The 20,573-nt window shown below is 35.2% G+C and overlaps 1 protein-coding gene across 4 annotated transcripts in view; it reads right to left on the bottom strand.

Annotated features, from left to right (window-relative positions):
• Positions 1 to 20,573, bottom strand: part of LOC123684759 (teneurin-m) — a 446,936-nt gene that overhangs the window by 417,050 nt on the left and 9,313 nt on the right. For 3 of the 4 annotated variants that reach the window (XM_045624195.1, XM_045624189.1, XM_045624194.1), the window contains exon 1: positions 12,307 to 12,569. The exons of the other annotated variant lie outside the window; for it this stretch is intronic. The gene's annotated coding sequence lies outside the window, so the exon portion shown is untranslated. Of the gene's footprint in view, positions 1 to 12,306; positions 12,570 to 20,573 lie in introns of those variants that run through there. 4 annotated transcript variants of the gene reach the window in all.

Genomic DNA, 20,573 nt, shown 5'->3' with positions numbered 1-20,573 from the left:
TCTTTAATGGTACTTAATAACTCTCCGAACCAGTCCTAAAGATGAGATGTAGAAGATGAGCACAACTCTCACCAATAAGAGCGATCAAATTTATACACGAAAGCACGTGTATTATTTCGGGCAATGAAAGTGACCAAATCGACACATACTTTTTCATGACTAGTGTCTGTGTTATATTCAGAAGGACTGATGGGAGAATAAATTTCTGGTTATTCGGAAAACTCTTGAATATCAGAAATAATCTGGCCATTCAATTGAGTTTGAATGTACTTCATCCAAATAAAAAAAATCAGTTACAGAACGAAGTGAAACCAAGTAAAACCTGGTCTATGCAAATCATAAGAAGGGCGAATGAGAAATGATAGATGTGCCTAGCTGCAGTTAATGAAAATAACTAAACCGGCATGCGGTGGAACGTGGAATATATTAGCCAATAGACACAACCAAATCTACACATTATTACTCCAGAGACGATCCGCTATAATACCAGGATTTATTTGACAGTACTGCTAAGCAATAAATACCCTGAATTGCTGGAAACCTAGAAAAGCCTTGTAAAATCAAAACTTTCTGGTTTCCCCCAAGTGACTTTGTATATACTATAAAAATGATACCAGCACTGGAACCACCACGAAAACAATAATATCTTATTATCAAGCATATCCAAATATTGGCAGGCCCGAAAATCGAAATCCTTGAACTCCACAGGCACATAACTCCCAATCTATGACCCAACAACCTCCCCCAGGAAAGAATCGGACCCGCCATGAATTATAACCTATAGACTCCACTTTCGGCGCAAAGTTTGCAGCCTTGGCTGCAGTTCGCGCGAGCACCAGCGGCGTTCGCAATCATGATTAACAGCGGCAACTTTAAAAGTTATCCCGTAACTTCTCACGTAGTTTGTGGCGCTATTAAGTGTGTCGTTAGATAGAAACTGCCAGTTCGGTTCGGCTCAAATAAATTAATTGGATATAAATAGACGTGGCAATGCGGCTGCGGGGCCGTATATCAGGGCCCGTTTGAACTACCGAAACCGTAAAACGTGTGGAAACGATGCTTGTTCTTGAATAGGTGGAAGTAGGTTTGTTTTTACGACGCGAGTTGATGTGGTGTGCTTTGGGATTTTGGTTTTGTGCGAACTGGATAGTCGACAGCAGGATTCATGGAAGGGGGACAGGGTGTCTTGAATTCGATGATCAGTGAAAGCATCTCGAGAACTATGTTTTTGTAGCTCAGAAACGAGTATTACGTACAATATTCAACCTCAATATGTTAGCGTCTTGTAAGCCAGTCTTTATTGGAAATGGAATCTTAACCCTACCCTCGATATACATTTTCAAATGCTTACTATACGCAAAGGAAAATGAAGACAAATGGATGAAATTATCAAGTCATCATAATTATGTAACTAGAAATACGTAAATTTTTCTATTACCTAAACATAGGACCCATAAATTTGAATGCTCTCCATTGTACCGAAGTATTAAGTTATACAATCATTTGCCACCATCTGTGAAGTCTTTGAATTTAAAATTGTTCAAAAAAGAAATCAAGAACCTCCTCTTAAAAAAAGGTTTCTATTCTGTAAATGAGTATTTATGTGACTCCTTAGTTGTTTAGTTTTCTTATTGTGACCTGTCCTATACACCATGTAGTGTCTTGAAGGATTAAATAAAATTATTATTATTATTATTATGCCTCAGAGAAAACGTCTTTAATGCCCCCTGACCTATTCTTTTCAACTAATGAGATATCAGGAAGTGATAGATCTATTGATTCGTTTTCGAGGGTGTTTAAAAAAATCAGTGTTTACTCTAATATTGTTATATTCATAGTTTTAATTTTTAAGGATTGAAGTCTAGAGAATGTCATGCTTCGAGTTAGATAAGTGTTTCCTCCCAAAATTATTCAGTGGCGTAGATAGGGGTCTGATAATTTTTTTTTCTGCTCAAGACACGCCCTCTCACACCATAGTGGAGAGGTGACTCTGTTGCAACGCGATGATCCCTATAAATACGCCAGGGCCAAAGTATGTTTGGCTGAAAATCTCATAACGCCATCTATGAGCAGACAGAGTCACTACAATAGAATACACCATTTTCGAGACAATCGAGTACAAAAATCTACAATATAGTATATTGTGAAACAAGTTGCAGCATGGGCTTCTATTCCAAAACGAATGCGAAATTCGAAAACGAGCGACGAAGGAGGGTTTTGAATTTTCAAATAATTTAAAATTACGCATTAAATTCATGAATTATGTGTGACGAAATCGATTTAACACCACCTGAATTGAGAGAAATTGCGAATAATGCTGCAAATCATTTCACTATATCCAAATTATACATTATGTTGACAATTATTGACGTTTGTTGAAAATTGATAGGATTGGAAGGCAGTAGAGACAACCACAAAACGAAAAATATAACTTGATAACGATGCTGTAATGAGTGCATTACAGCACTGTTTTTAGAACTGTAGTGATCTCATTACGATACTTAAATAGAGAAAATAAATTTTTCAAATTTTTCCATTAGTGATAAATGAAAATAAAACATTGATGTAGGGTAGATCGAGCTTTCAGATGGCATTCAATTGAACATTTCAAATAAAAAATTCATTAGACACTTAAAAAATAAAAATTATTCACAAAAATGTTTTATTGTGTGTGTGTCTTTCAGAAATGTTCAATTAAATGCCCTCTGAAAGCGTTATAATACACTACGTCAATTTTTGTACTTTCTCTTATCACTAATTTGAAAAATTAATTCATTTAGATCTTTGTAGATAGTGTTTGCCTTATACTCGATTATCTCGAATATTGTGTATTTTATGATGAAATTCAGAAGAATTTTTTTTCAATGAAGCTTTCTTGTTTTTTTTCAATGAAAAAATTTTTCCGAAAAGAATAGAGTGATTTAGATTCTCAATAAGAAAAGGATTCTCGCAAAGCTATGTCCACACCACTAAATAATTTTGGCAGAAAACACTTACCTAATTTGAAACATTTCATTATCAAGATTTCAATACCTTGAAAATAAAACAATGGATGAAATATAATACTGAAGTTATAAGTAAAAACTATTTTTTTTTCCAAATTCATTACCCTGTCTCTGGAAAACGAAGCTTGTTGGGATATATGTTTAATGGATTTTTTTCATGAACAGCTGCTATCTGAGGTCGAAGTTATTGAACTAAAATCTGGACCACCCCGTAGAGGAGAGTTGGTGTTTTTTAAATGGGAAACCCTATATTTTTCAACGCAGGTTTTTAGTTGCAGATTCGTCGAAAAAATCCTGTTATAGGTTCTCCAAAACTGTTTTTCGACATTTTTTTGATATGGTGGTTGTGCAACTGTAACGAATAATGAATTGAGTTACCAAATTATGATTGATGATTTCATGGCCGGAATTGAAATATATTGATGTAGACGACGTTTATTTTCAACAAAACGGCGCTAGGTGCCACACAAGCCACGAAAAAATCGTAATTTTACGAAAAAATTCTTGGACGTATTATTTTTCGAAGTGATGATCACAATAGGCCACCGAGATCAGAACCTTGAGACTTTTTTGGAACAACGTGAATGATTAGAACTCAATAAGGATGGAATTCACGAAAATAAGCATCCATTGATTTATATAAAAATATACCAGTTTTTTTCAAAACCCACCAAATATTGAATAGAGGATTCTATTTTGGATCATTAGATCTGTATGTAACCCTCATTTTCTTATTGGAAAAACCTTTCCATCATTATAATTATTGTTATGATATTCGGAGTGATGAAGAACTGACTGCTGATTTTTAGGAAAGTAGTTACATTCAATTACGTCCAGTTCAAGTTAACGAATAAATCAATATATTCGCAGAGAGGTTGAATTTTTTTCCATATTTGGTTTCAGTAGTTCGTTATTGGATTTATGTAATAAAATACCGAACATATTTCAAGAAACACGAACAGTATACCCATTTGACCTCAACAATTCCCTTAGTTCCCCTGTTTCATTACAACGTCCAATACGTTTCTCACGCTAGAAAATTCGAACTTCACACTATTTAACTTCGAATAAATATCGCGTTCCAGCCAATGACATGGATATTTGTACAGAATATTGGGCTTAATGTATGTGTCAATCAATGACGTCTATGTGAATTTACTTTGCTCATTATGCGGGATTTTGTTTTTTCGATCAAATAGAGGGGGAGAATATTAGGGGTTCCTTACGTGATGGATCACTAGATGGTAAACTGGGGAATATAAAATAATCCTCTTTTGGAAACTATCTCTCATGATCAGAGAAGATTAATGCAGAGATAAATTTTTAAATAATAACACGTTTAGTTGAAACTATTAACAAGTCGAACAATAAACTAAGGAAGTCTATGATCATGTTCCGATTATTTTATTTTGCAGACAAACCTTAACATTTCTACGCGAAATATCAAAAAATATAAAACTATAAACTGATTTTTGAACTACTAATCTACAAGCAATTGCCATAAACAGAAATAGGTTCAATGTCAAGGTTGTCATAGTAAAGTTGTCCAGCTAAGATCAGACTTTTTCTCGGGTAGTTAAGAAAAATAGCTCTTTCCTTGATTTGACGAAAAAATTGATTTTGAACATTTTGAATATTATCAGTATCATTTCTTCATATAAGTCCATTTTGTGGTTCCGAAAGTGAAGTGAATCGAACACTCCTACTTAAAATACCGATCAAAATTTTATTTCAATGTCCTCCGCATGATTTATCACAGGATTCGATGCTTTTTAGGTAATTTTTGATAACTCGGCGGCAAATTTGCGGCAATATCTCATCGATAAATTGACGCATGTTGGTGTTCAGATTGTCAATAGTCTGAGGATTATCGGAATCAACACGATCATTACGATTTGCGACCACTCGATCTTTAGCTGATGAGTGGAGCAGAGAAAGTCAACATTGCGGAATGTGGAATTGCATTAGATTGTCTTTTCTGATGATTTTTGATTCTCATTGGGTGCAGATGATGGCCCAAGAAGGGTTAGACGACGTCGGAGGGAAAGACGTGAACGTCAGTTTGATGTTGAGCGTCATGTACACAGGAGAGAAGGTGTCATGGTATGAGGTGCTACTGTACATGCAAGTAGGTCTCCCTTAATCTTCATTCGAGGTAACATGATAACGCTGCAATATCTTCAAGAAATAGTGGAGCTATGTTCTCCCTTACCTTAACCGGCTCGAGAGTCCAATATCTCTGCAAGATAATGCCTGACTTCATGTTGCAGAATTAGTTTAAACTCTTTCGTAGCGACCCATGTGAATATTTTGCCATAACCGCCCATATCCCCCAATCTTTCGCCCATAGAGCATGTTCGGGACATCATGAAGAGAAAGCTTAGAAATTTACCCAAGCCCCTATGGACTTTGGCGGCTCTGAGACATAAAGTACAGCTAGCTTGGGATAGTATTTTTCAAGAAGAAATAAATAAATAAATAAATAAATAAATAAATAATAACTTTATTTCAAGGAATCCTCACGATAACAGAGATCAAATGAAATAGACGTCACAAAAAAATATAACTACAAGAGTTTAGTAGCTTCAAAGTATTCGCTCAGCGAATATGGCTCAATATTTATAAGAGAGTTTTTCAGTCTTTTTTTGAACACATTCAGGTTACATGAAATTCTTAAATTACTAGGAAGTGCATTGAACAATTTTATGCACATGTAAGATGGATGTTTTTCCGTCACTGATAATATATAAATAGAACATCTTATTCATCTTATGCATCAATGCCGAGACGTGTTGGGGAGTGTATAGATAATAGCAGTGAACAATCACATAAATTTATTAAAAAACAATGTAAACCCTTCGATTTCTTCTCCGAATTTCAATCATTTACTCCTTGGTATACTATCTGTTTTTCAAAAAAAAAAATTAAAAGTCGAACAGCTACTTCACGGTGTTGCAATTTCTTTGTCAGTTAGTATAATAACAATTTCCACAGGTTCAGCAATAGATAAATGATCCATATTAGGAAATGGCTAACTACAAATTTGAGGTTTCGCATGACAGCTCTGTTTGACATATGTCATTTTAACAGGGCTGTGAAATCCGGGCCGCGACATGAAAAAACCCAGAATATATTTTCATAATTGAACAGAATACCTTGGAGGAGTTTGATTATTAAAAAAATTAACTGCAGTATTCCGGATCCGACCATTTCAATTCCAAATTACATAAATTTACAGTTTTGAGGTATTTTCGTTCGAAATGATCGTGTTCCATGTTGAGCGGCTGGACGGTGTGGTCACAGAAAAATCATCGTGATCTAATAAGATGAGACCATATTCGGGGAACAAACGCTCAAAATTTGTGAACTATCTATGGACCATTACACCACCTGATCAACAAATTCACGTAGCCAGGATCTTCGATGCCCAGTTTTAGCGGTAATCGGGTTTTCAAGCGGCAAATCCAATCTGCATAATTTTAAACAGATACACGAACGCAAATACAGAGTATTGAACTTGAAATACACAGCGAAGACGTTACGATTTTAGAATAGCAATTTCTGCTCTCTCTCATCGAGAATGCAACGTGCAATTCTGGGGCTGAATTTGTTCAGTGCTACCAGAAACAGATTCGGATCGTGTTGGAAAATTCATAGCCGTCTGGCAGGGGGTGCGAGGAAGGAGATTCATTGAAATTCTATGAGGTGGGTTGTTGCTTTCTGATGAAAAAGTGGCGAGTTGTGTCTGCACAAAGACTAATAAACAAAATACACTTAGAAATGTGGGAATCTCAGTCTGGTTTCTTTTGCGTTTGAATATTGACACAGAAGAATTTGCACGATGGTTTGTCATTTATTTGAATTGTAATCAAAATAATTTTCGAAGCAGTAGAGAACCTATAGAAAAAAAATAGACATAACAGATTGTATAAGACAATATTGTGTTCACTAATATTTGTAATTCCTTATTACTTTTGAACCACCCAGTAAATTTGATTGATATTTGGAACGCACAATTCACTTCATTTGTCGAATTTATGCCCTTGCTGAATTGTTGAATAGGAGAATATCTATCTTTAAATTAGCAAAATTCACAAAATTTTTAAATTCAAATATTAACAACAATATAGAGTAGGCAGCTAGGACTTTTTCCGTAAATTCTGACATTTGCAGAAAACAGAATGTTTATCGTCATAATCCGACAGTAGAGGTCATGATACGTTATTTTTTAAGGTTATGGGACTTCAACAATCGATTTCAAATTGCAGAATATAGGTTGTGACAATTTTACTGTTGACATAAGAAGGAAGAAAAATTTAAAATTTCGTTATGCAATTCTGTGACATTCAATAGTTGCATTCGTCAAAATTCAATGAGTTAGGCATTTCAACTGAAACAAACATGTCAATTTGAATATTAAATTATTACAATATTTAACGCCTTAATTTTGAATGTTTTTTTGATATTTGCAATAATTATCTATCGAAAAATACAATTGTTTGAACAATATAAAATAATAGAATCAATAAAAAAATCAGAAATATTGAAAACTAAGATTGAAGAGAATATCATGAATCTTTCATCATTATTCGAAAAACGTTCATTTCAAATAAATATTTCAAATATAAATTCACAATTCATATATGACCTTTTGTGATTCTGAAATCAAAAATCGAATATTCATTACATTTAAAATTGACAGATCACAATTTTTCCAATTGTAGTTGAAAAATCAGAAAAGGGGGAAATAGGAAAGTATATTTCAGAGAAGAAAAATTTGATTTCCCAATAGCTAATTTAATTTCGAAAAAAAGGAATTGAAATTCAGAATAGGAAGTTGGATTTCTAAAAAAGTCCAAAAGTCGTAAGTAATTATAATAATAATAAAATTTTATTTAGCACCCGGCTAGTACAAAAAATAGAAAATCAACAAAACAATAATAATTCAGAAGCGAGAATTGAATATCAAAAATAGCAAATTATATTTCAGAAAAAAAAATTGTATTTCTGAGGTTATCAATTCAATTTCTGATGATGAACCTATATGTAACTATATGAACAGTACCGAATGTGATTCATTTTTATTAATTCTGATGTACCTATATGTAACCAATTCTGAATAACAATTTCCAATTTCTAAATCCCAAATTAGATAATCGCAATTCCAATTTATATTTGCTTAAATCAATTTTTCCATTTTTTCTGAATTACATATTTCTATTTTGAAATATAAATTACTGTTTCTGAATATAAAGTTCTTTTCATGAATTTCAAATTCCCCATTCTGAATAACAACTTTCAATTCTAAATGACAATTTCGATCCTCTGAAATTCAATCTACTTTTTTTATTAAAATTTATTGTGCTTCGATTTCTCAGATCATTGGCTTTTCTCAATTAAATTTGAGGCTTTCTTAATTAAAATTGGAAAAGGTGTATTTAGTCTAAAAACTATGGTCTGCAATAATAATACATTAATCTTTCAGACTCCTTTCATATTATGATTATGAATTTATTATCCACAGGCGTACCCAACAAGGGGCAGCGGAACCCCCCCCCCCCCCAAAGGAAGAAAAATTAATCGTCATTAAATTTGTTGCTTGTTGCAGGAATTCATTACAATTCTTGAAATAACTATTTCAATGATAAAAAATTCCTATACAAATGAAAAATATGGAATTAGGGTAATTCATTGTTACTTTATGTACAACCTGAACGACCATGGTTTATCCCCCTAATTTGAATCCTGGATTGTTACCATTGGTTACTAATTTAACTCATTCCAAATTTGTTCCAGTTCCATTTCTATATTTCAAATTGGAAATAAATAACAGAATAACTATGATTATTCGCAGAATAACTATGAATAAGCCTACTAATCTATTCGCAAATCCACCACATCATATAACATAAGGGTCGAACCCTTATATCCCGCAAATGGAACGGTTCAACAAAACGCCGATTGACATTGGTAAATCGATGGATCCAATTGAATGAATGACCTTTTCTCCACCGTCCAACCAACCACATGGGACATACTAAATTTCCAACTTCAACTATGTCACAGACATGCATATAATATTTGTTGTATGTTGACCTACAAAACAAGATTATTGGATTTTGGTACCGATGACCGAATTTAGCAGCCTAATTGAATTTGCATTAATGATGAACACTGGCCATTGTAATTTCATTGGAAACAAAATAATACAACAATTTGTTCTTCGTCGATCTCTGGCGGATATGGGACATAATTAACACCATGGCCCGTTTAATGGACACAATTATGTCAATTTTAACGAACTTATGGATTCGGTTTTGCGTCGATATGTTGTCAGAGAGGTAGAACCTGTTGTTTATCAGGGTTGTAGTCTACTAATTAGAACATGGACCTTCTGAATATACCAAACGGTTAATTTAATGTACATTTGAATTGAATGATCATTCCAATTATCAAGATTTTGAATTGAAAAATCCAGTGAAGCTCTGGAAAGGATACTGAAAAAATACAGGGTGGTCTAGATTCTATTCCAATAAGTTTGATAGAACAATTTTTTTTTATGAAAAAAAAATCATACAATCATATTATATTCTAAGATGTTTCGTTTTCGAGATTGAGGTGTTGAAGTTCGAACGAAAGAATTAGTTTTTCACTTATAAAACTCTTATATTATTACATTCAGTGTTGAGATTTTTAGGAATTGAAGTCAAAATAATGTAGGGTTTTGAATTAGATAATAACCCTTTCTGCCTCTGCTACAGGTCCACATATGAAATTCTGACGATGGGAGAAATGATCTCCTCAAGGCTAATGACCATAGCAGTCGATGCCTTTAAGTGGAAAAAAAAAACTCCCTGTCAAAATTATCTAGTGCAGTAGATACAGGGATACTATGACTCTTTTCCTATTGAAAATCTGGGACACAATTCTCTTTGTCTGAGAAAATTTTTCCTTTTCTGAAATCAGAAGGGTTTTACAAAAAAAAAATTCATAGAATGTACTGTTCTCGAGATAATAGAGAAAGCAAACACTATTCACAAAAATCTACAAATATAAAATTTTTAAATCTTCCCAATTCAAGAAAAATAGAAATGCACAAATTGGCGCAGTTTATTCTAATAGGACATTTCAGAAAAATATTTTCAGACCCTAGAAGAAATGAAAAATATTTTGACTTTTTCTCAAACTTTAACACCATACATGTTCACATGTTCACTAATCTTATTCTCAAATTATTCAAAATCATGGTCAGTCAAACTGATAAAATACAAATAATTGGGAAAAGCATTGATTCATATTATTTTTATAAACTGTGCGAAAATATAGACAATCAACAAGTATTTGAAGAATTTGTCACAAAATCTGTTTTTGTTTTTGGTTTAATATAATTGAATTAGTTTCATTCTGATCGATAGTATAAAGTATCAATCCGAAAAAGACGCTAAAGTAAATCAATACAATTCATAGAAGTTGTATTCAACTCTGAGCTGAATTATATGAAAGACATTATTCATATCTACTGCAGATAAATAATGCATCTCGAAGTTTCTTGCTCAAACTTCTTTTAGAAAAGTACCTAAAAGTTTTTCGAAGAAAAGAATTACCTATTCACAATAACTGTAATGATTCGTATTTTTAATTCATGACTCTTCATTTTGGATGAAACTTTTCTGCCTATTCAAATTTCATTATTATGCTTAACAAAGCCGTTCTCATTAGGTATAATTGCTCTATTCTACTATAATGAAGACTGGGACAATTTTTCTGACGCTGAAATCTGTGAAAATTCTTGATAACATGACTAAGTGTTAGCGATACTTTTTACAGAGCATGAATCTATAATTTTATCTGATCAGTGATTATTGCTGATGAATTCAGTCCAATGCCATAATATAAGTTTGATTTTGAATTTTTATCTATTTGAAATCGAAACAGAAGGTGCTCATAATCAGGTAGCTAGCTCTTTCTTTCAACAGTGATGTGCCTAATGAAGGGGCGCTGGGACACAGTAACAAAGCCTACACAGAACATAAACGCTTTTCCTAATTTGTACAATTTCAAAGCGTCTAAAGTTCAATACTCCAGGACAATCGAATAATACATGAAGTTTGAATTCAAACTGAATTGAATTCTAAGAATTCAACTGGAACCAATGGAATTAGATGAAAACAATCTAGCTTCGCTGTCATGTTTTCACTAGCATTTTTTTGTTGAATTTTGAGCAAACTAGATTTATTACAAAATGAAAATGTTTGCAATCAAAGAAGCTCTCGTTATTTCACGAATGATATATTTTTAGAGAAAGGTACCACTACGTACCTATAATATTTCAGGAGCACCAATTTTGTGTTGGTCTGTTGTCGTTTAAATCATTCAAAACAACAACTCGTCTGATTTGAAATATATCTTTGGGTTTCCACTGTTCTCCTTGATATAATGACAAAAACATAATTTTATATCATTTAAAATTTATGAGGCATGAAAATCTGGTAATTCATCTGATAGCTACGAAATTACATAAAACATCAAAACCTTTCAACTCACAGTTATGAAAAGGATGACGTTAGACTATGTCAGTACGCGATCAAGTTTCAGGAATGTGTTGTACTAGGTAAGTGCTTTCCAACTGAACTTCGATTATTCCTTGGCAAGTCTCCATCTCAATAAAATACGGTTTGACATCACAACCGCAGTTTAACACGTGAAAATCTTGTAAGCGAATATTGTCCAGGTGGTTTCACACCGCTATAACTTACACGTGACTCATTTTATGATTGGAAGATCTCGAAAGATCTGAGGAAAATTTTAATCTTACTGAAAATAAAGAATTGCTGCTTCTGTTGAAGGAGATAGTTCTGATGTTGGTGTTACCAGAAAGAGCAATATTTGAAAATAAGGTCATCTTATCAAGAACAACCGAGATTTCATTCATGTTTTGGAAATAGTTCTACAGAAACAGTTCCACCAATAACATACATAGAACGATTCCGTAATCCATTAAGTAATATATCTACCATGGATTCTGATTATTCAATATTGTTGGTTCCGTTGTTATATTAGGGAGAAACGTGAGGAATTTAGAAAAGACTTCAATCTAGCTCTAATGCAGCAGAAATTTTAGAGAATTTTGCATAGTTTGGAGCAACTGAACCAATTTGATTTGAGTGGAATCAGTGCATAATAAACTCAGAATTCTGCAGTGTTTATGTCACCAGACTGTTTTCAGTTTCAGCGGCCCTAATTTTTATGGTAATCTCATAATTTCCAGAAGGATGATTGTCTCTTCCCTACTCAAACTTACCATCCACGAAAGAAAGGCCAAACAGCACAGATCAGGCACGTTAATCGTCCCTACCGATTTTTTGGCACTTCCTATCAACTTTCCGCAAAAATCACAGTCACTCTCAGTCCGAGAACCGGAGAGAAAGATACAGTAAGGGTCTCCCTAAAATTTCGTGTTGCGTACGCGTGCGACGTGTGTACAAACAATGTGATCTGGTTTGTTTATCTCAATCGGCCAAGTTCTCGAAGATCCACCCGCTACAGAGTCTCGCAACTCACTAGTGCACAGAGTTAAAACGCTGAAAAAGCAACTTCCTACCGATGGGTCGATGTGCGACGCCGAATCCTGCGCCTATGGCGACGCCTCTAGCGGACGTCGCTGGAAACGCGGACGTCGGCAGCCGCCGCGAAGATGGGTAGGAGACGAGGACGTCTTTCAGCGGGAGCTGCGACGTCCAAGGGGCGCAGGGAGAGGGTGTCCTCGAGGAGCTGAAGGAGAGTTGGGGATCTCTTGGATTTCGAATAATCAATCGGGAAATTGGAATCTTTGAATTTTTCATTATTGGGTGTGAATAATCGTTAGCTACTTGAAAGGAATGCTACTGGGTTCAGACGTCCCTCTCAAAGCCAAGTTTTGCTGTTATCATTGGAATCTAAGTGTCGACAATAAAGCATTTTGCCTTGATAACAACTTCATGTTCTGAAAATTTCTAACAATTCTTGAAAATTGAAATTTTGTCATTTCGTATCACATTAAACAATTTCATTCAATCATGACAACATTACACTCATTATTGCATTCAGTGCAATTATCAATCACCGTGACAACACAATTACGTTCGACATCTTCATTTCAAATAAATTTGAAAGTTTTGGCAATGCGGATGTTCAAAGTATAAATGCGCTAATCTAATGAAAAATGTTTATGGAATTTTGCTGCGAACAAGAATATGAATTGAATGAACATGGAAGCTTAGAAGAATTACTGTTGATACTGAAAGATTCTAAAGTCAATATGAGAAAGGAAGACAGAATAGAATTAAAAGAGGCAACGGCGAAGACCATATGGTACATTTCGTGCAAACTCTTGCAAGAAAAGTAGTGAAGGGTGTTTTTTTTAGAGCTATAGAACTTTGAATTGCAATAAAACAACGATGGATTATTCGATTGACATTAATTTTATTTATCCGCAAGACAATCTTGTGGCATTACATTTCAAATATGACTTCTGGCATATGACCGCCACGGCTGGCTCGGATGTAGTCCAATTTGGACGTCCAATTTTCGATGACTTTTTCCAACGTTTGTGGCCGTATATCGGCAATAACACGGCGAATGTTGTCGTCCAAATGGTCAAGGGTTTGTGGCTTATCCACATAGACTAATGACTTTACATAGCCCCATAGATAGTAGTCTAGCGGTGTTAAATCACAAGATCCTGGAGGCAAATTCACAGGTCCAAAACGTGAAATTAGGCGGTCACCAAACGTGTCTTTCAATAAATCGATTGTGGCACGAGCTATGTGACATATTGCGCCGTCTTGTTGGAATCACAGCTCCTGGACATCATGGTTGTTCAATTCGGGAATGAAAAAGTTAGTAATCATGGCTCTATACTGATCACCATTGACTGTAACGTTCTGGCCATCATCGTTTTTGAAGAAATACGGATCGATGATTCCACCAGCCCATAAAGCGCACCAAACAGTCAGTTTTTCTGGATGTAACGGTGTAACGGTGGTGAAATCGGTCACCATCTCGAACAGTAATGCCAACCTAAAGTTATATATCTCGAAAAAAACACCTGTTATAATGACTATAATAATTATATAATTATAATTGACCTGTTTAACAATATAGTATTCAAAACAGCCACAGGAAGAAACTACAAGCAGTAGATCCATATAGTAAGTCTAGTTCAGTTTCGTTGATTTGATCTGAAGTTTACGAAAAAATATTGGTATGGGATGAAAATACTCCTGCATACTCCTTATAAGTGAAGTTTACTAGATTGTTGCTGTAGAATTAGCGTGGCGAGGAGGAGAGGCAGTTCCTTGTCAGGTGGATATTTTTGCAAGTCGAGCCTGGCAAAATCATTGGATGTTGAAGACCTCATAACGAAATTTTTCGAAATGAAAATATAATAATAATAATAATATGGTTTATTCTTAAAAAAAAAAACAAATTTTTTCAGAATGACATCAATTCAATATGAAAACGAACTTTCTGTATTCATATTCATTTGACCTCATGTATATTATTTTCTATATACCAATACTAAAATCAATATACATTTAATTTGAATCTACTCCTATTGAATAATATATTCATTATTCAACTGCTTTCGAGCAATTAGTAGTATCTATTAACAAACCGCGTGAGTTATAATAACTCACTACTATAACTCACTATAATAAATCGGAAAAGATGGATCTGTGCTTCTATACTTCTGTGCTTCCATTCGATTGGCCGAAAGGGAACAGTCCATTATTATTGTTATTGAGGGGAGGAATGTCACTTTGATAATTTTGCGGTAATGGTCATAACTCACTTGATGAATTACAGCACTCGCCATCTGCGTGAGTTATGACCTACATTACCGCTCGTTGAATGATATACTATAATTTTTTGTACACGTTTGAAATTGTTGGTTTCTTGTTAATGAATAATTCTCCTATGTTATTATCAAGATTTTTCAAAGAGATACTAAGAGAATTTTTTCATCGCTCGCTAGAAGACCCCGACCCCGATTACCTAGTAATATTTCTAAGCATTCTGCAGGGTTAGCTACGGTTAGGGCGGCATATTGGGCCTCTGTCTAGGGCGGCAATTTGTCTAGCGACGATCATGGTTCTTAGAACGAGCTTTTGATCGTCATCAAATTATCTTGACTATTGTCAGGGAGGGATATCAGTTATATTACTAATAATATCAGTCCACAGACTGCCTCGGTAGTGCAGTGGACAGATATGTCGACTATGGTGCCGAAGGTACCGGGTTCGAATCCTGGCTAGGTCATGGATGTTGTACATGTCCGGTGATGGCTAGATTAGAGGCTAATAACCATAGCAGTCGATGCCTTCAATGAAAGAAAAAATATATATCAGTCCACAAGGAAGACCTGGAAGCTAGAAATTATCAGGTAAATTTGGATCTTGAATTCTACTGTTCAGTTCGACAATTAGCAAAATACGACTAGGGGTTCCGTAATTGTAATTTTTTTTTTATATTCATGCAAAAATCAAAACTTTATTGAACTATATTTAGTGGAAAAAGAAGTTCTTTATTGCACTAGAGCAATAAAGTTTTTATTGCACTCATCTGTCATTCTACTTCAACGTGCTGTCATCATGACAAACATAAACGTTCAAACCCACTACACATGCAAACAAACTCAGTGTTGCAAAACAAATATTTCAGCCTGAAGGAAATAACGATGTACAGTTACCAAGTACTAGTACGTTTACAGCAGTAACAAATCAAGAAGTGGATTTAAAAAGTACTTCACTACGAAATATTCATATTGAAATTTGCACCAATTGTTCATTCACTTTCAACATTGAGGGTAAAAATAAAGTTTGAGTTAAATTGTTCGTAACGTATTAGTTCCTGTTTCAATGCAAATCGATATTAATAATAAAGTATTCAAGTTGCGCTTCTCATTTTCCTACACCTAGTGCCGCACCTCAATAAATCATTTTTTGCTTTTTGCATGAACGTAGAAAAAATATCTCTCTTAGTCTTTGTATCCAAACTTGAGGCGCTTTATTTTTGGACTAGAACACATCGTGCTAACTAAACCGTTATCGAAAATCAATGGATGCTTCCCGACACTATATACCCTTACACCATCAAAAGTTACGATACCTACCCATCGACAATAATATGACAGTTCGAATCTGTGGTCCATCCAGCACTAAATCACATCGTGACAAGCTCCGGCTCCAAGGCTATACTGATTGATGTTCGCCGTTTTGCGTCGCCTCCTAGATTTGAGCTCATCAAGCTCCGGCCATTCATTACCGTCTGACAGGATTCTGCACGGTGTGAAGCAGTTTCATCCCCGTGGGTGGTGGGGGGCGGCTGAGCACCCCCTTTCTCGGGTACACACAAACCTGTTTAGAGGTTATACGTGATAATCTATTATGTAATTAAATTAAATATCATCCGCGGCATTATAATTCCACGTAAGACGGAATACGGAGAGAAGGAGGTTATGTTTCAATCATTGCCTGCAGTCAATCTCCGAGTAACTGGATGGTTGCGTAGGGAATATTTCATGAGGTGGAATTTCGGATGTTAGGTTCTGGATCCACATGAGAGATTGTTGATTTTCGATGTTTTGTGTTTTGGATCTTGTAATTTATGTACCCTTGCTTGTGATTAGTTAGTGTAAGCATCAGCTCAATGAGCGCTTTCTATGATGGCCTGCAGGAAATTTTCAAGAAAGTGTTATTTTTCTTCTATACTTTAGTTCTAGTACTAGTCTTGTCAATTCTGCTGTCGATCTCAGTTGATCCTGACGCCCAAATCTCATAGCACCTCTTGGGCAGCCATCCTGGAGTTCTTTTTCTGTGTTGTTAATTTTAGTTATTTTGACAGAATTCAAATGAAAATTTTAGATGATTCAACCTTGTATGTTTATCAATTCATTCAAATCCTTGCAGACTTATCTTCTTCAATGAGTCTTGATTACGTTGAATTGAGTCAATTGTCCCCATTGAAACATTTCCTCATCTAACACATTTTAAAGAAAATGTATATTTTTGATTAGGCTATCAGAACGAAATTCTGCAGGAGGCTTGCAATTGTTATTTTTTATGCATTCATCCTAATGCAATCCAAGAAGTATCTGGATCTTAGCAAGAATATACTACACCTACTTCCTCACAGGGTATTGTCGCCTTAGGAAACACTTTATGGGAATGGGTCTAGCAAAAAATAACGAGTGCAGATTGTGTGGGAAGGAGGAAGAAACTCCGGATCACCTGGAGACAGAATGCCTCGCCATCACTAGCCAAAGCAAAATCTGCTTTGGACAATAAACTTGTAGAAGTGAGGAATTAGCCTTCTTGAAGCCATCCCAGATACTGAAGTTCATTAGAACTCTGGAACTGGAAGGCGATCTCTAGATCACGTTATGGCGAGAATAGTTCTGATGGGGGCACAATAGACCATTAGATCGCAGTGAAACAGAACCTCTTCAATCAAATCTTAATCTTGAAGCAAACATTTAAAGAGGCTCAGATCTGTTAACATTAAGATATAAGATTTTTTTCTATATTATTCATGACTTCCTATTGTTTTGATGACGCTGCGAAACCTCAACCCAATCGGACCTATAATTAATATTCTTCTCCATTTATTATGGTTCTGATAATATGATCCTCTTGAAATTCTGCAAGGGACTTGATATCGTGAATTCCTCCGACTCTCATCTCAACTCTGTTTGTTCTGTGGTCACGGAAAGGTTGGTATTTTTTCACTCTTTTTTTGAATTGCCTCATGGTCCTGTTTAAGCGATCAAAATTCAGAATTGTGGACGTGGCTTTAAATTATCATTCTACATCAAACTCATCCGCCTGAAATGTTGTATTGGCAGTTTTCGAGTCCGATTTTGCTCATTCACGAAACCAATCAGAACAGAATCGAATATAAGGATGCATTCGTCATCTGTCAGTCGAACCATATCGGTTGAAAACATCTTTTAGTTATTCACGGACAAGCCATTTTACTTATTGCCATAAAAAAATTAACAACACTGTCAAAAAAAAGAAATATAAAAAAAAACCAAAACTGAAAAGAAAAAATATCTGCAGATATATCGCAACACTTTGAATTATATTCTCAAAAGAAAGATTGAAACATGTACATCAAACCAGCAGCTAGGAATGCTCTATCGAAAAGATTGTTATTGAGTAGTTGGTTCTGCCAAATGTTTTACTGAATTGTTCCCAAGTTCTGAAATTCCTTTGGGAGCATTCAAATATTTTGTTTGTAAAAGATGAGGACAGTCGATGTAATTGTGTAAAATCTTTTATACAAGCATTATATCAAAATTATGTCGTCTCGTTTTAAGGGATGTCAGGGATGTTAGGTTTCAAATTTCTTCGTAGTGAACATATTCAGAGGTTAATCCCCATTTGTATCTCATCCACTACAAACATTCATTTTGGACTCTTTCAATGGATTGTTTATGTAATGGGGTGACCATATTACACTTGAATATTCGACAATACTTTCACATGCACTAAGTACATTGTCTTCATGGAAGATACACTAAAGTCCTGCATATGTTTTTCTAGAAGCTCTCGATGATACATACTCTATGTGCTCTGCGAAACTCAAATCTGTTTCCACCATGCTCCAAGATCTCTGACATCTGACCGGCCTTAGTAAGCACGTGTTTAGCGTATAATTGAACAATATATTGGAAAAATCGAATAGTCTGCATATTAATTTTTTTTCATTTCGTATACACCATTCTACAACGTTGTTGATATCTCTCTGAAGCAGTAAGCAATCATTCAGGCAATTTATAAGCCGATATAATTCAAAATCGTCCGCAAACAGAAGAAAACTACTAGATTTCGTAACAACTTTTATATTGTTGATAAATCATTAAAATAATAGTGGCGTTATAAGCGAACCTTGTGGAACTCCCGAACTGACCTCAACACCATCGGACAATACATCAGAAATCCTGACAAACTGTGTCAGCGATCTGTTCAACGAAGGAACGTTCAAAAACGTCCTTTCCAGCAGCTCCTCAGCATCTGCATCAAGCCAGTTCCCCAAAAACGACACACATATTTCTGAGGCGGGATTACCGATTCTGCTCAGTCGGCGAGACGAAGTACCAAATGGATCGCGACCAGATGAAGAACGAACTGTAACCGGATGCGGCATGGATTTAACGTGCCCATATTTTATTTCTCGGCGAAGCGGGGAAACTCTACGCAGGGTTCCGTTAATGAGACGAATCCGATGGAGGAACTGTCAGGCGGGAAGCGACAGGGGGGAGTTTTGGATAGGAGGTGGTGGGAGAGACGGAAAAGTGAAGGAACTCCGTCGTTTTACTACGGGACGGGGAATGTAACAAGTTACGTCTGAGGAGTTGGAATTGTGGGGAGAAGTGTAGTTTAGTTGTGCGAAGGGGGTGTCTGAATGTGGATAGTCGGAGAAAGAATTTTGAAACTGTTGCGCTTAGCCGTTTCAAAAAATCTGCTTGCAATCTCATATCTCCTTCAAATCAAAAATACTTTCAAACAATAAACAATAACCGAGTTACTGAAAAAAGAAGGGAAAGTATTCGATAAGAATTTCTTGTATTTAATAATGAGTGTTCACTCCGATTTTCCCATAGTCAGTAAATTTGATTTAAAGTCTCGCATTCATACCGATCGTCGAAGAAAACTTTTTATATTCTAAGGGCTCAACATCATTGTATAACTCCGCTTTTTTGAGAATCAAGTTTAGAACGAAAGGATCTATGAAGATACCTACTAGAAAGTTTTGAGGTAGGTTCTGATCTTAAATGCAGTGGTTAAGTTCTTTAGAAGGCGTTTCGTAAATATAGCCATCAGAACTTTTGTCTTCTTGCAGTGCATTTTCAATCGGAAGTGAGCTATCATCACATCAATCCGGATCCATTTGACTTCAGCTCAGAACAGGTGAACATTGATACAATTAAACCAGTCCTTCAGGTTCTTAAGTCCTAGACTTAAGGCGTATAAAAATGTTTTTTCGTCCTCTGATCTTTCCTTGACCTATCAGTTCGAAAAGTTTTCGCTTTTTCAATGGTGTTAACCATTGCGCAGTCCTTTTAAATCTGGTTTGGAAACTTTTTGCCTCTGCTGATTCTAAAACTGCAGATTTGAAACAAATGAATGACATTTGGATGTATGATAGAATGAAAATTTCAAACCTAGTATAGAATTCCATGTTGATCACTCAACGAGAACCATATACCTGGAGAATAATCTCAAAACCAACGGAGTTGAGATTTTGGAAGTTGATATCAATGAATAGTTCCAGAATTTTAATGAAGTTCAGTATCTGGTAAGGCTTCCAGGAAGTTATTTCTTCACTTCTACAAGTATGTTGTTCAAAGTACTCGTATGTTTTGCGTCGACTACCGTTGACGAGGTATTTCGTCACCATAACATAAGGAGTTTTTTCCTGCTTCCTGCAGAATCTGCACTCGTCGATTTCTGCTAGACTTATGAGGTGTTTTTTGTGATGCCCTGTAAGGAATCCAGTGAAAAGGTATAGCATATTACTGCT

Source organism: Harmonia axyridis, chromosome 7 (assembly GCF_914767665.1).
Source record: "Harmonia axyridis chromosome 7, icHarAxyr1.1, whole genome shotgun sequence".
NCBI lineage: Eukaryota > Metazoa > Arthropoda > Insecta > Coleoptera > Coccinellidae > Harmonia > Harmonia axyridis.
Note: the sequence above shows the minus strand (reverse complement) of the source record. Positions and strands in the feature narration are given on the sequence as shown.